A 17,446-nucleotide genomic window follows, 5' to 3' on the forward strand; every position below is an offset into this window, starting at 1 on the left:
TGAGAAATATTGGTAATATATTGTCTTACTATATTACTTCAGAAAATATTTGCAATAGTTTGTATTTATTATAACTATAAATGTTTCATTTATTGAAAGGTTATTTTATTGTTAGGTGGATATGTGAAAAGAAAACAGGTACTGCTGAAAATAGCGAAGTGACGGAATATTTGTTGACGGACATCTAAGCAGCCTGAGTTGCATTTTTCTGTTAGCTGAATCGGTATTCGACAGTATAACCCATCGTCAGTGTCATGCTACAGAGGACAACAAGCAGTTGTATGCTCATAGGTATCTACAACATAATTATTATATACATAATACCAGAAACTTAAGTGTATTTGCAGTATGTATCTCAATGAGAATCGTGTCAGTTACAAAGTCTCGGTTATGTTCAACTTGATGATCATCTAGAAAGCAAACGTCGATATCTAGAACTCAGTTATAACCGTGTCTGTGTTAATATGATAGGATATGAAATCCGTCCTAACCCACAGTACACACGTTGTCGTGTACGCTACTGCTGACAAACCTTAAACGGTGACTTCTCTTGATCACATTAGACACAGCAGTACATAATGTCAATGTGTAACCGGTATGTAAGGTTGTCCAAGCATCTTATTTTACATTTATGAATCCAACTCACAGTGTACGTAAATATCTTATCAGAAATAACAAGAGACCTGTAATAAAGACCGCTTGGCCTATCTGGCAGTTCCACATTTCCGTTATAATTACTACAGTTGCGTCCAGTGTGACCAAGAAATGTCACCGTTGAAGATTTGACAGCAGTAACATACACGACAACCTGCATCCTAAGAAATAAGACGGATTTCGTATCCTATCTTATAGACATCGGAACGATTATAATTGGGTTCTAGACGTCGACATGGTTGTTTGCTTTCTAGATGAGCGTTGAGCTGAACATACCAAGGAATTTATAACTGACGCTCATGTCCCTGATATACGCACACATAATGTAAGTACACTAACGTGTCTGATGGTGTGTAAGCAGTTATTAGTAGAGATCAACATACATACTATTCTCTGTATCAGATGTCATTGACGATAGATTATACGCTCGATCACCAGTTTGGTTGTTAAACGGTGTTTGGAATATGTCCTATATCAAAATTTACAAACTGTGGAGCACTAAACATTCAAGGATTTGACCATATGTTAATGACTGCCTCTGTAGAATGCTAATTTGGAATGTAGAAATCACGACTGGGCGCTGCCAGCAAAAGATTGCTTTATTTGACAATAATCGAAGACTCGAAAGCTGGCACTGACATGTATAAACAGTTCTGACCGGATATCTTTTGACATCAGTGTTAACTATTGTTGTCATTGTACAACAATTCAGCTATTATCACTGTTGTACGGATACGTTGAGAGATATAAAATGTTTCTCTTTGCGCTCACGGTGTCACTAGACTATATAAGATATGTGGCCTATTGTCAGAATAGTAGGTTACTCATAGCATTGCTCAAATCTCATCGCTTAAACGTTCAGTAGACAGTAAGAATGAGTCACTATCATAGCAAGATAAGAGTAAAAATTTTGCAGCTCTGTAGGTACTAATAACTACCTCGAGTGAATCCTTAGACTGTAGGATTTACGAATCAAAAATAAAAACAGTGATGTCAAATAAATATTTGAGAGAAACAGTGTGTAGAGGTGTAAAATGGAGAGGCACATTTGTAGGTAAAGCAATTCGCTGGCTATACTGAACACTTGAATCCCCGTACTTGAATATTGCTGTAGTATAGGGGCTTGTCTAACGAGGACAAAGATAGTACACAAATTGCAGGCCGAATGATCACAGACTTCGTTGACTAACGAGACAAGACAACTGTTGAAAAATCTTAATTGACAGACACATTAACAATAACGTACATTTCAGAGCAACTGCTTTCACTGCGTCAAGAACCCCCTTTCAGAACAAACTACGAATACTCTCCAGGCCTCCAACGTATCTAACATGCAGACGTTGAGCTAATGTTGTGGTCTGAAGTCAGAAGAAGCATTTGATGAAGCCCTCCACCAAGTCTGTCCTCAAAGCCTCTAAATCTCTGCATAAGTACATCAACCGACTTCCATGTGAAACGCCTTACTGTATTCAAGCCCCGGTCTCCCTCTGGAAACTGAGCTGTCATATTTTTCCTGGAGGCCTGAATACCAATAAAATGTTCTCTCTCTTCAGGAGTCGGCTAATTATTCCTGACACTGTGCCTCTGAAAAGTAAAAACGCAAGCTTTTTGCTCTCTTCTTTGGTGGTGTTTCTCCTGTATGTCTCACCATAAATACCCTGTAATGCTCGGCGACGGTTGCCATTTGCCCGGAAGAATTCTCTGAGGTGGCTTAATTCTAGTGGCAGATTATGGTCAGAGTCGGCATCTAGCCCTGAACCGTTTTGACGTTTAAAATGTGGTTTCTAAACCTTTGTTTCACTAAAAATAAAAATATGGCATTTGAGTCTTTGATCGCTATTTTTTATTTTCAATGACCGGTTCCAGGCTAGCTGCCCATCTTCAGATCATGTATTGCAGTTACAGAGTAAGCTGTCAGTACAGAACTATTGGTTCGCTGTCGCAGTTATGACAGCAAACCAATAGTTCTGTACTGACAGCTTACTCTGTAACTGCAATACATGATCTGAAGATGGGCAGCTAGCCTGGAACCGGTCATTGAAAATAAAAAATAGCGATCAAAGACTCAAATGCCATATTTTTATCTTTATTTAAAGAACGATCGCGGCAATCCCAATAAGACAATCATATCTAGTTTTGATAAACCTTGTTTCGCTATTAGTATATAATTTATCTGAAACCTGGCAGTGTCTCAAGATATCTTCAAATAAAATGATACAAATTTATCTTCTCGGCAATTCCCTCAGTTCATATGTAAACAGTGTACAAGGACTGTGTTTTATTGTGATTTCTGTTCGGGATGGTAACATCGTTATGCTCAGACAGACAGTGACATAAATACATGTCGGATGATTTACAAAGTCTGCCATGTGCTGAAGCACAGTCGTTTGTACCACATTACTTGATAGCGGCCCTAAGGCTGAAACTGGAACTGTGAAATAAGTACTTTCTACAACGAATTGCCAAAATGATGTCCTTAAAAAGACAAATAACAGCTCCCGACGAGGCATAGAAGCAGAAAATTTTGCCATGCTCCATCGGTGAATGGAACGGGAAGAAAGCTTGATAATGGTTCGATATAAAGTACCCCCTGCCGCTCGCTGCGCAGTGACCCGCAGAGTACTGTTCTAGACTGAGTAAACCCCTTCCCCCGAACACCAACTGAAGTTGGTCCGCAGCCTGTATTGTTTGTCGTGTAGCCTCGCGTCTCTCGGAGCGCGGCTCTTTTCGTTTTCGCTCCAGAGGCGACTGCCGCAGTTATTTAACGACGTTTGCTGGTAGCTGGATGGGGGGAGCCCGTTATCGGCGCCCCTTTGCTGCTCGCTGGCGCCACTGTTTGTTTCTGGCCAGAGCCTCGTTACCGCGGAGAGCGAGAATAAAGCACGGCCGGGCTGCTGATTGGACAGACGCACAGCACCGCCGACCTCTCCCCCCCCCCCTTTCCCAAACCCCCATAGATCCCGAACCCTGAGGGAAACCTTTATCATTTTAGCAACGCAACTCCATACAGGTTGGACCGCACAGCTTACAAGGAGACTTCACAGACTGTGATTCAGTGCTATGCGTAGATAGTGTCAGCGCACTCTGTTGCAAATAGAAGTGATAGTAAATAATTAATAAATTAAAACTACATGTCTGATTCTGAAGTGTCACACCACGAATAGCGGAAATGTACACTACTGGCCATTAAAATTGCTACACCACGAAGATGACGTGCTACAGACGCGAAATTTAACCGACAGGGAGAAGATGCTGTGATATGCAAATGATTAGCTTTTCAGAGCATTCATACAAGGTCGACGCCGGTGGCAACTCCTACAACGTGCTGACATGAGGAAAGTTTCCAACCGATTTCTCATACACAAACAGCAGTTGACCGGCGTTGCCTGGTGAAACGTTGTTGTCATGCCTCGTTTAAGGAGGAGAAATGCGTACCATCACGTTTCCGACTTTGATAAAGGTCGGATTGTAGCCCATCGCGATTGCGGTTTATCGTATCGCGACATTGCTGCTTGCGTTGGTCGAGATCCAATGACTGTTAGAAGAATATGGAATCGGTGGGTTCCGGAGGGTAATACGGAACGCCGTGCTGGATCCCAACGGCCTCGTATCACTAGCAGTCGAGATGACAGGCATCTTATCTGCATGGCTGTAACGGATCGTGCAGCCACGTCTCGATCCCTGAGTTAACAGATGGGGACGTTTGCAAGACAACAGCCATCTGCACGAACAGTTCAACGACGTTTGCAGCAGCATGGACTATCAACTCGGAGACCATGGCTGAGGTTACCCCTGACGCTGCATCACAGGCAGGAGCGCGTGCGATGGTGTACTCAACGACGAACCTGGGTGCACGAATGGCAAAACGTAATTTTTTCGGATGAATCCAGGTTCTGTTTACAGCATCATGATGGTCGCATCCGCGTTTGGCGACATCGCGGTGTACGTACATTGGAAGCGCATATTCGTTATCGCCATACTGGCGTATCACCCGGCGTGATGGTATGGGGTGCCATTGGTTACACGTCTCGCTCACCTCTTGTTCGCATTGACGGCACTTTGAACAGTGGACGTTACATTTCAGATGTGTTACGACCCGTGGCTCTACCCTTCATTCGATCCCTGCGAAACCCTACATTTCAGCAGGATATTGCGCGACCGCATGTTGCAGGTCCTGTACGGGCCTTTCTGGATACAGAAAATGTTCGACTGCTGCCCTGGCCAGCACATTCTTCAGATCTCTCACCAATTAAAAACGTCTGGGCAATGGTGGCCGAGCAACTGGCTCGCCACAATACGCCAGTCACTACTTTTGATGAACTGTGGTATCGTGTTGAAGCTGCATGGGCAGCTGCACCTGTACAACCCATCCAAGCTCTGTTTGACTCAATGCCCAGGCCGTTATTACGGCCAGAGGTGGTTGTTCTGGGTACTGATTTCTCTGGATCTATGCACTCAAATTGCGTGAAAATGTAATCACATGTCAGTTCTAGTATAATATATTTGTCCAATGAATACCCGTTTATCATCTGCATTTCTTCTTGGTGTAGCAATTTTAATGGCCAGTGGTGTAATAAACGATAAACGTTTTCCTTTTGCCATTTCGTGGGAGGTTCGGTGAGAAAGATTTTCGTAAAAGTTCAGAATTATGTGTAAGGTTTGTTGGAAGTCGCTAAGTGCTCTCATTTTCACATAGTGGATGAATACATTCTGGGTATTTGCGCGCCATCAATTACAGTGACTTTGAGGAAACACTCTTTTTTTTAACTGTAACATTTGACTTATTGTGATGAAATTTTAACATAAGATTGTATCTCTTAATAACCAGATTATGGCTGCATTTTAAATTTTTAAATTTGGTCAGTAATTGTGTGAAATATTGAAAATCTAACTTTTGTTGCCCCTGGAGGCTGTTATATAGGCAACCCGCTGTTGGTACTTGGTTACAGGATAGTCACTTAGTAATTTACAACCCGTTTAAATTGTTCTGTGCCATTGTTTCTGGTTTTAAATGTGCCGCATAACTATTTTTTGTGGGCTCCTGTAATAAGCTAGTAAACGGTAGTCTATGTGCTATTTTTCCTTCTGTAACTGTGTGATGCTTTCTCTTGGTACAATACCTCATCATAAAATTCTAAATTGTTATTAGTCCGGTTTGAAGTATGCACTACGTTATGTACGCCTGTAAAGCTCAATAGGAATTTCAGACTGTCCAACAAAAAATAACAGATCAGGAAAATCTCCGAAAATGACTTCAAGCGAATCAGTTAGTGACCTACAGCATGTAAAGTGGACCACGTCAAAATGTCATGAAGTAATTTATAAAGTCTTAGTATTTCGAAGAGCTGGTCAGGAAATAGGTCTAAGGTGAGGCACAGGGAGAGAAGATACTAATGCTATTTTGTGCCGTTTCTAAAGTAACCGTCTTGGAAAGTTCACTTGCCCTTGGTAATCAGCAGTTGTTCCAAGTACAATGTTTACAGCTGTGAGTAACTATAATGATCCAGACAACAATCTGGGATGGCTCTGGTTTACGTTGGATATCACGTTAAAATTGAGTCTTCCATCAGGAGCTGATGGCTGTACGCTGCATGTGCCTCCATACAGTCGTAGTAGAAATGGATTCACAGCGTCAGACATACAATCAGCGGCTGTCTTGACTAGGCATCCCGGTTATTACTGAAACAACCGGTTTTCTGCTGTATCGATATTTTTCATCGTCAGTTTACCCCGAGTTTTGAAACCACTGGAAATAACTAGTTTCTGAACTATTTTTATTCTTATTATTTTCTGTAATAAACGTAGAAATAGAGCAAAATCTGATTCCCTCAGTTTCAAGGTACATAAAATCAAAATATTAAATTTGATAGACAAATAATAGAGAGGACGTCCACCGTTCTCTCCTTTTCTCGAAAAGTGGTAAACGTGGGAGTACTACCAAAACAATCACCAGTGTTCGCATTTTTTTTTTTTTTTTTTTTTTTTTTTGCTGTCCTCAAAAATAGTGTTGTAATCGAGGATCATATCACTGTATGGGAGTGACGAATAGTCAGTGCTAAAGGATGAAAACTGAGGCTGTAGAACACCCTTTTTTCGTGTTAATTTATCCATTTACAAGCAGATACAGGCTTATTATGTAAACACAGACAACAGATCATTTAATTTCCTTTTTATTGTAGAATGTGAAAGAAATGTTAAGTTTTGCCGGTTCGGGTGGCCGAGCCGTTCTATTCGCTTCAGTCGACCGCTACGGTCGCAGGTTCGAATCCTGCCTCGGGCATGGATATATGTGATGTCCTTAGGTTAGTTAAGTTTAAGTAGTTCTAAGTTCTAGGGGACTGATGACCTCAGATGTTAAGTCCCATAGTGCTCAGAGCCAAATGTTAAGTTTTAAGTTTTCTCCTTATACGATACCGCAAGTTCGTTGTGACGCCTCCCGTCCTTAATCTTTTAAAGCAAATGGCAAATGGAACATTATATTTAATTGATACCACACTTCGTAAAATACTCCCAGACTAGGGATGATGCCATTCTGTAGGACAACTATGTCCATCGACAACAGCGAGAAATTACCATATAGTCCAGACAGCGCGTCTCGAACAGCACACGTACAAGCCTACCATCCAGTAGGCCACGCCCTAAGGTAACAGGTATAGTGTTGTCTCAGAATTGCTGCACCAATTCTTATGCCACGTGTTTCTTGCTCGTTTCTGCCGGCATTGTAATTAACAAAGCGCTGATAGCTTATATCATTTTCTATAATAGCGCAATATTTCAAGCAATGGACGGCTACGGGCAAAGAGCACACCAACAGCAAAAGATAAATCATGTAGAGTCTTTAAGAAAATATTCTCCAACTTCTAGTCGTGTAAAGTGCTTAAATATCTACAAGGCCTTTGGATGAGCGCTCCTCGGTCGTTGTCAGTTGGTCACTTTTGTGACTGCTGCTACTATCTGTGTATAGCCCGTGCTGTCGCCTGTGACGTCACTGGTGCTCAGTCCCGCGCCGTATGAGGTAATGTTTTCGTTGCACACTTGCCTCACCCACTTGAATCTTCCGATGACCTCGTCCAAGGCTGTGCTTTGCTGCAAGCCTTATTGAAAATTATGTGAGATATTTTTATCTCTGTTGCTTCTTTATACGCTACCCCAGAAACAATTTGACCATGTAGTAATAAATATCTCGTCGAATGCAATTTGGTGTCCGTGTTCGAGAGGACGTTCAGCTACCGCCGATTTCTCGGATACTGTAAACACCTTTCGTCTTAGATACGACGCACTGTCTGTCCGACATAACACTGTCAATAGCCGAAAGATATTTCGCATATACCGGGCTTTTTGAGGCCTACATCATCTTTCACGGGGCTCATAAACAGCCGATTTTTTGCTGGAGGCCTGAAGACTGAATTGCATTTATGACTTTTCAGGAGCTAGTTGTGTTTTCCTGTAACTGAGCCACAGAACGGAAAAAACGAAAGCTGCTTTGTGTTTTTGTCGGTGGCATTATGCCTGCGTTGGCTAATTTCACTAGTTTATATCGCCGCGAGACAACGGATTCGTACATATCAATTCTTTACTCACACAGTGATTCGCGATAGCGTGACTCTTTTGCAGTAGTCCTGTGAAATAAAAATAATATAAAAATCGTACAAACTTGGTGGAATTTTCTATTACGACTGTAATCATGTCCTCTTACTGGCAATATTGATTGTAACTGCCGAAACATTCCAGCATCACGAAGCGCGGCGCCCCTGCAGCTCCGGAGTAGGCCACCCGCGCGCCCCGTGCCGATTGCCTATTACGGTGGCTCGCGGCTGATGGGATGGAGTCGCGCCAGGCCTTTATTTTTCCCATTAGGTCGCGGCCGTTATTGTGGGTCCTCTATTTAGCTCGTAACGACGTTTCGGGAGCTGCTGTAGGCTGGGGCCTGGTCAACGTCACATAGAGGACAGCGGGGGAATATGGCGCGCGGCATCTAGCGGGCTGTTAATGACTAAAAGGCTTCAACAACAACAAAAGGCAGCGGGCGAAGCGACGCGATACTCAATCACCTGAGAGTTTTTTTTTTTTTTTTTGTGAGGGAGATAGTGGAACTGTTTGCAACTGTAGGGTGGTTGAAGCTGAAGATGAAACCAGTGGCGGTGATTATCTTCAGCATGTCTCTACATTCATATTATTATGCCCCAGGCCACTTCGCGGTATGTGGCGGAGGGTACGTTGTGTAGCATTGTCACTTCCTTTTCTTATTTCAGTCCCAACGAATCACTAAGGAAACGCGCTGCTCTTCTCTGTTTCTCTTTTATTTCCATCATCAATCGTAAATAACACCAGTCCGGACTGACGAGTAATATTGAATGTTTTGTGAGCTACCTATGGATGTAGACTGTACCTGTTTTACACTACTGGCCATTAAAATTGCTACACCAAAAAGAAATGCAGATGACTAACGGGTATTCATTGGACAAATATATTATACTAGAACTGACATGTGATTACATTTTCACGCAATTTGGGTCCATAGATCCTGAGAAATCAGTACCCAGAACAACCACCTCTGGCCGTAATAACGGCCTTGATACACCTGGGCATTGAGTCAAACAGAGCTTGGATGGCGTGTACGGTTACAGCTGCCCATGCAGTTTCAACATGATACCACAGTAGATCAACAGTAGTGACTGGCGTATTGTGTAGAGCCAGTTGCTCGGCCACCATTGACCAGACATTTTAAACTGGTGAGAGATCTGGAGAATGTGCTGGCCAGGGCAGCAGTCGAACATTTTCTGTATCCAGAAAGGCCCGTACAGGACCTGCAACATGGGGTCGGGTGATACGCCAGTATGGCGATGACGAATACACGCTTCCAATGTGCGTTCACCGCGATGTCGCCAAACTCGGATGCGATCATGATTCTGTAAAGAGTACCTGGATTCATCCGAAAAAATGACGTTTTGCCATTCGTGCACCCAGGTTCGTCGTTGAGTACACCATCGCAGGCGCTCCTGTCTGTAATGCAACGTCAAGGGTAACCGCAGCCATGGTCTCAGAGCTGATAGTCCGTGCTGCTGCTAACGTTGTCGAGCTGTTCGTGCAGATGGTTGTTGTCTTGCAAACGTCCCCATCTGTTGACTCGGGGATCGAGACGTGGCTGCACGATCCGTTACAGCCATGCGGATAAGATGCCTGTAATCTAGACTGCTAGTGATACGAGGCCGTTGGGATCCAGCACGGCGTTCCGTATAACCTTCCTGAACCCACCGTTTCCATATTCTGCTAAGAGTCATTGCATCTCGACTAACGCGAGCACCAATGTCGCGGTACGATAAACCGCAATCGCGATAGGCTACAATCCGACCTTTATCGAAGTCGGAAATGTGATGGTACACATTTCTCCTCCTTATACGAGGCATCACAACAACGATGCACCAGGCAACGCCGGTCAACTGCTGTTTGTGTATGAGAAATAGGATCGTAGCCTTTTTGACTGACTTCCATGAGAAAAGGTCAAGTTAATGCTTAAAATACCAAGGCTAGTTTTTCCTACATTGACCGCAGGTGGGAGTGTGATATTCGTCGTTGAGGCACCGTTCCAAGATTCCCATTGTATGGACTCGGCAGTGGTATTTTTGAGTGCGTCAGACCCAAGGCTACCGTATATCAGCCGGCGGTCTCTGCGGGTTGTTGTTCCCCATGCTATTCTCTTTAAAGCGTCGTCCGTATCCACGGCTGTTATATGACGTAGTTTTACGGCTTCATTTACTGCAAGCAAGTAGCCCATTTGTCTGGCAAATAAAACCAGAAAATAGTAAAAGATATGCGGATGTGGATATAAGCAGAGCTGAAGGAAATTAAATTTTGAAGATGTTGCAGCGAAGTACCACTAATGTCGTTAGGGAGCGGCCATTTCTGAATATGGGGGCCACTGGAAATTGTCGTCGGTAAAGTCACAAGTCACCATTCTCCTGTGCCCCCAAGTGTAGTAATCCACGACCATTGTACTGACCGAAGGCTTTTTTTTTTTTTTTTTTTTTTTTTTTTGGTAAGTCTGCTGACTGGTTTGATGCGGCCCGCCGCGAATTCCTTTCCTGTGCTAACCTCTTCATCTCACAGTAGCACTTGCAACCTATGTCCTCAATTATTTGCTTGACGTATTCCAATCTCTGTCTCCCTCTACAGTTTTTGCCCTCTACAGCTCCCTCTAGTACCATGGAAGTCATTCCCTCATGTCTTAGGAGATGTCCTATCATCCTGTCCCTTCTCCTTATCAGTGTTTTTTTCATTCGTCTATAGCACCACATCTCAAATGCTTCGATTCTCTTCTGTTCCGGTTTTTCCACAGTCCATGTTTCACTACCATGCAATGCTGTACTCCAGACGTACATCCTCAGAAATTTCTTCCTCAAATTAAGGCCGGTATTTGATATTAGTAGACTTCTCTTGGCCAGAAATGCCTTTTTTGCCATAGCGAGTCTGCTTTTGATGTCCTCCTTGCTCCGTCCGTCATTGGTTATTTTACTGCCTAGGTAGCAGAATTCCTTAACTTCATTGACTTCGTGACCATCAATCCTGATGTTAAGTTTCTCGCTGTTCTCATTTCTACTACTTCTCATTACCTTCGTCTTTCTGCGATTTACTCTCAGACCATACTGTGTACTCATTACTCTGTTCATTCCGTTCAGCAAATCATTTAATTCTTCTTCACTTTCACTCAGGATAGCAATGTCATCAGCGAATCGTATCATTGATATCTTTTCACCTTGTATTTTAATTCCACTCCTGAACCTTTCTTTTATTTCCATCATTGCTTCCTCGATGTACAGATTGAATAGTAGGGGCGAAAGGCTACAGCCTTGTCTTACACCCTTCTTAATACGAGCACTTCGTTCTTGATCGTCCACTCTTATTATTCCCTCTTGGTTGTTGTACATATTGTATATGACCCGTCTCTCCCTATAGCTTACCCCTACTTTTTTCAGAATCTCGAACAAATGGTTCAAATGGCTCTGAGCACTATGGGACTTAACATCTATGGTCATCAGTCCCCTAGAACTTAGAACTACTTAAACCTAACTAACCTAAGGACATCACACAAAACCCAGCCATCACGAGGCAGATAAAATTCCTGACCCCGCCGGGAATCGAACCCGGGAACCCGGGCGTGGGAAGCGAGAACGCTACCGCACGACCACGAGATGCGAGTTTCTCGAACAGCTTGCACCATTTTATATTGTCGAATGCTTTTTCCAGGTCGACAGATCCTATGAAAGTGTCTTGATTTTTCTTTAGCCTTGCTTCCATTATTAGCCGTAACGTCAGAATTGCCTCTCTCGTCCCTTTACTTTTCCTAAAGCCAAACTGATCGTCACCTAGCGCATTCTCAATTTTCTTTTCCATTCTTCTGTATATTACTCTTGTAAGCAGCTTAGATGCATGAGCTGTTAAGCTGATTGTGCGATAATTCTCGCGCTTGTCAGCTCTTGCCGTCGTCGGAATTGTGTGGATGATGCTTTTCCGAAAGTCAGATGGTATATCGCCAGACTCATATATTGTACACACCAACGTGAATAGTCGTTTTGTTGCCACTTCCCCAATGATTTTAGAAATTCTGATGGAATGTTATCTATCCCTTCTGCCTTATTTGACCGTAAGTCCTCCAAAGCTCTTTTAAATTCCGATTCTAATACTGGATCCCCTATCTCTTCTAAATCGACTCCTGTTTCTTCTTCTATCACATCAGACAAATCTTCACTCTCATAGAGGCTTTCAATGTATTCTTTCCACCTATCTGCTCTCTCCTCTGCATTTAACAGTGGAATTCCCGTTGCACTCTTAATGTTACCACCGTTGCTTTTAATGTCACGAAAGGTTGTTTTGACTTTCCTGTATGCTGAGTCTGTCCTTCCGACAATCATATCTTTTTCGATGTCTTCACATTTTTCCTGCAGCCATTTCGTCTTAGCTTCCCTGCACTTCCTATTTATTTCATTCCTCAGCGACTTGTATTTCTGTATTCCTGATTTTCCTGGAACATGTTTGTACTTCCTCCTTTCATCAATCAGCTGAAGTATTTCTTCTGTTACCCATGGTTTCTTCGCAGCTACCTTCTTTGTACCTATGTTTTCCTTCCCAACTTCTGTGATGGCCCTTTTTAGAGATGTCCATTCCTCTTTAACTGTACTGCCTACTGCGCTATTCCTTATTGCTGTATCTATAGCGTTAGAGAACTTCAAACGTATCTCGTCATTCCTTTAGTACTTCCGTATCCCACTTCTTTGCATATTGATTATTCCTGACTAATGTCTTGAACTTCAGCCTACTCTTCATCACTACTATATTGTGATCTGAGTCTATATCTGCTCCTGGGTACGCCTTACAATCCAGTATCTGATTTCGGAATCTCTGTCTGACCATGATGTAATCTAATTGAAATCTTCCCGTATCTCCCGGCCTTTTCCAAGTATACCTCCTCCTCTTGTGATTCTTGAACCGGGTATTCGCTATTACTAACTGAAACTTGTTACAGAACTCAATTAGTCTTTCTCCTCTTTCATTCCATGTCCCAAGCCCATATTCTCCTGTAACCTTTTCTTCTACTCCTTCCCCTACAACTGCATTCCAGTCGCCCATGACTATTAGATTTTTCGTCCCCCTTTACATACTGCATTACCCTTTCAATATCCTCATACACTTTCTCTATCTGTTCATCTTCAGCTTGCGACGTCGGCATGTATACCTGAACTATCGTTGTCGGTGTTGGTCTGCTGTCGATTCTGATTAGAACAACCCGGTCACTGAACTGTTCACAGTAACACACCCTCTGTCCTACCTTCCTATTCATAACGAATCCTACACCTGTTATATCATTTTCTGCTGCTGTTGATATTACCCGATACTCATCTGACCAGAAATCCTTGTCTTCCTTCCACTTCACTTCACTGACCCCTGCTATATTTACACTCCTGGAAATTGAAATAAGAACACCGTGAATTCATTGTCCCAGGAAGGGGAAACTTTATTGACACATTCCTGGGGTCAGATACATCACATGATCACACTGACAGAACCACAGGCACATAGACACAGGCAACAGAGCATGCACAATGTCGGCACTAGTACAGTGTATATCCACCTTTCGCAGCAATGCAGGCTGCTATTCTCCAATGGAGACGATCGTAGAGATGCTGGATGTAGTCCTGTGGAACGACTTGCCATGCCATTTCCACCTGGCGCCTCAGTTGGACCAGCGTTCGTGCTGGACGTGCAGACCGCGTGAGACGACGCTTCATCCAGTCCCAAACATGTTCAATGGGGGACAGATCCGGAGATCTTGCTGGCCAGGGTAGTTGACTTACACCTTCTAGAGCACGTTGGGTGGCACGGGATACATGCGGACGTGCATTGTCCTGTTGGAACAGCAAGTTCCCTTGCCGGTCTAGGAATGGTAGAACGATGGGTTCGATGACGGTTTGGATGTACCGTGCACTATTCAGTGTCCCCTCGACGATCACCAGTGGTGTACGGCCAGTGTAGGAGATCGCTCCCCACACCATGATGCCGGGTGTTGGCCCTGTGTGCCTCGGTCGTATGCAGTCCTGATTGTGGCGCTCACCTGCACGGCGCCAAACACGCATACGACCATCATTGGCACCAAGGCAGAAGCGACTCTCATCGCTGAAGATGACACGTCTCCATTCGTCCCTCCATTCACGCCTGTCGCGACACCACTGGAGGCGGGCTGCACGATGTTGGGGCGTGAGCGGAAGACGGCCTAACGGTGTGCGGGACCGTAGCCCAGCTTCATGGGGACGGTTGCGAATGGTCCTCGCCGATACCCCAGGAGCAACAGTGTCCCTAATTTGCTGGGAAGTGGCGGTGCGGTCCCCTACGGCACTGCGTAGGATCCTACGGTCTTGGCGTGCATCCGTGCGTCGCTGCGGTCCGGTCCCAGGTCGACGGGCACGTGCACCTTCCGCTGACCACTGGCGACAACATCGATGTACTGTGGAGACCTCACGCCCCACGTGTTGAGCAATTCGGCGGTACGTCCACCCGGCCTCCCGCATGCCCACTATACGCCCTCGCTCAAAGTCCGTCAACTGCACATACGGTTCACGTCCACGCTGTCGCGGCATGCTACCAGTGTTGAAGACTGCGATGGAGCTCCGTATGCCACGGCAAACTGGCTGACACTGACGGCGGCGGTGCACAAATGCTGCGCAGCTAGCGCCATTCGACGGCCAACACCGCGGTTCCTGGTGTGTCCGCTGTGCCGTGCGTGTGATCATTGCTTGTACAGCCCTCTCGCAGTGTCCGGAGCAAGTATGGTGGGTCTGACACACCGGTGTCAATGTGTTCTTTTTTCCATTTCCAGGAGTGTAGATTGAGCCTTTGCATTTCCCTTTTGAGATTTTCTAGTTTCCCTACCACGTTCAAGCTTCTGACATTCCACGCCCCGACTCGTAGAACGTTATCCTTTCGTTGATTATTCAATCTTTTTCTCATGGCAACCTCCCCCTTGGCAGTCCCCTCCCGGAGATCCGAATGGGGGACTATTCCGGAATCTTTTGCCAATGGAGAGATCATCATGACACTTCTTCAATTACAGGCCACATGTCCTGTGGATACACGTTACGTGTCTTTAATGCAGTGGTTTCCATTGCCTTCTGCATCCTCATGTCGTTGATCATTGCTGATTCTTCCGCCTTTAGGGGCAATTTCCCACCCCTAGGTCAAGAGAGTGCCCTGAACCTCTATCCGCTCCTCGGCCCTCTTTGACAAGGCCGTTGGCAGAATGAGGCTGACTTCTTATGCCGGAAGTCTTCGGCCGCCAGTGCTGATTATTTATCAAAATTTAGGCAGTGGCGGGGATCGAACCCGGGACCGAAGACGTTTTGATTATGAATCAAAGACGCCACCCCTAGACCACGGGTACCAGCATTTTGTAACACTAGTATATTGCTTACTCTCCTGAATGTCTTATGGACAATACTTGAGATGTTACTAGGCTCTGGTTCCGTGCAGGGTTTGCCATTAACAATCAATAGTATTTAACGTGAGGTATGTACCAAACAACGGGAAGAGTTACGTACTTTCTAATATTTAAAGTTACTATTAGTGTTATTCTGAAATAGAGGTCGTATTGCAACGGCGAGGCAACTGTGTGCTCCTCCTACAGAAAACATTTCCACACACCTTGTGGTGTATTTCTTCTTTTGCAGTGCTGTTCATACGCCTTTCCTGTTAGAAAAAAAATTAATGTTAACCGGCTACACTAAGCTGTAGCAGATACTAGCCGTAGGAAACCTCTCTACAGGACGCATCAAAATGCTTTTCAAAGTCAGGTTAGATGGACGATTAATTGAAAGGTAGTTTGCGAGTAAAAACTTCAATATATTGTGAATTGTTTGATAAAAACATGACCTATTTTCTTAAGCTACAGGTTCGTCATTTACACGCAGTCACACTCAATCTTAATAGGCAGCTTATGGTAATCAACCGAACCCGTTATCAAAAGGATTAACAAACGGATTGTCTGTGACAGAATTCTCGCCGGAACTTGACCCCTACGAATGTTCAGTTCACGGTCACACTTGTGTAACACGCCACGCGGATTTTGGTTATTCAAAAGTAACAGTTTACGTATTAAAATCGGAATTTCACGTGTCTATCTTTCATCACACGTTCGCGTCCACTTTGCGTCACTTCACAGTCAAGTTGTAACCATTATTCCGTAAAATTTCCACATCTATTCATAGCTCCTTATATTCATGTTCGAACATGATCATCGCAGACATCCGAACTGAACTTAGGTTTGACGAAGAAATTCTCTTAACCCCCAAAATACGCGCGAACTTAGTGTTATCTGTTTGGCTAGAACATCGTAACTAATCCATTATTAGTAATAAACTGAAAAATCCCGCGGCTGCTACTTTTGACCAATCACAGCTTAATAGCTTTTATGAACAGTTTATGAAAAGAACAAATTTATAAAGCCACAATTATCAAGATAAATCACTCTTTAAATAACAAAGCTATGTCAGAAAAATATCCTGTTTCCCAGTCCCATAAACTGGCTAGTTGCACTTTACAATTTCAGCTGCTTTGATTCACTCTCTCTGTGCACAGTTGTCACGCTAACGTATACTGGATCAGATTAGAGTGCACATCCGTCATGCGAGACATGACTCGTGTATGGAACTGTATGCCTGCAACCGTCTCTTACATATGCGCGATTCAAGGCACTACGGCTCAATAAGTATTCAGTGCCAGAGGTCGTGGGAAGGCATAAGACAGGGTGTTAATAGCGACTTGCTCATCAGCGAGCTGAAAACCGCATTAAAACGTCATGGTATTGTAGTCTTTCTGGAGAGATGCTGATCCGCATATCTTGCAGTGTTACGCATAACTGTTCTTATGTATCAAATGAAACAAGTTTGCTGTTACCAGTCACTGTTTATCCATCTCCACGACGCGTTTCAAAGGTTTAAACCTCCATCATCAGGTGGATTTATATTTGTTAGTGTGACAATGTCATACTAAAAAATGTAAACCCACCTGATGATAGAGGTTTAAACCTTTAAAACGTTACAGTGACTGCTAACAGCAAACTTGTTTCATTTAATGCCAATAACGGTCACTGTAAAGCCTAAACTAAAATGTTCGCTTTTAAAAATGTTCTTATGAAATTGATTGATGCTAATTTAATTGAGCGTACTCTGGTATAAAAAATAAATCCGTGATTGGGGTGTTTCTGGTAATCTGTGGGCCAAGCCATGGTCGTTAGTGCACCGGTGTG

This window comes from Schistocerca americana, chromosome 1 (genome assembly GCF_021461395.2).
Source record: "Schistocerca americana isolate TAMUIC-IGC-003095 chromosome 1, iqSchAmer2.1, whole genome shotgun sequence".
In the NCBI taxonomy this organism is placed as follows: Eukaryota; Metazoa; Arthropoda; class Insecta; order Orthoptera; family Acrididae; genus Schistocerca; species Schistocerca americana.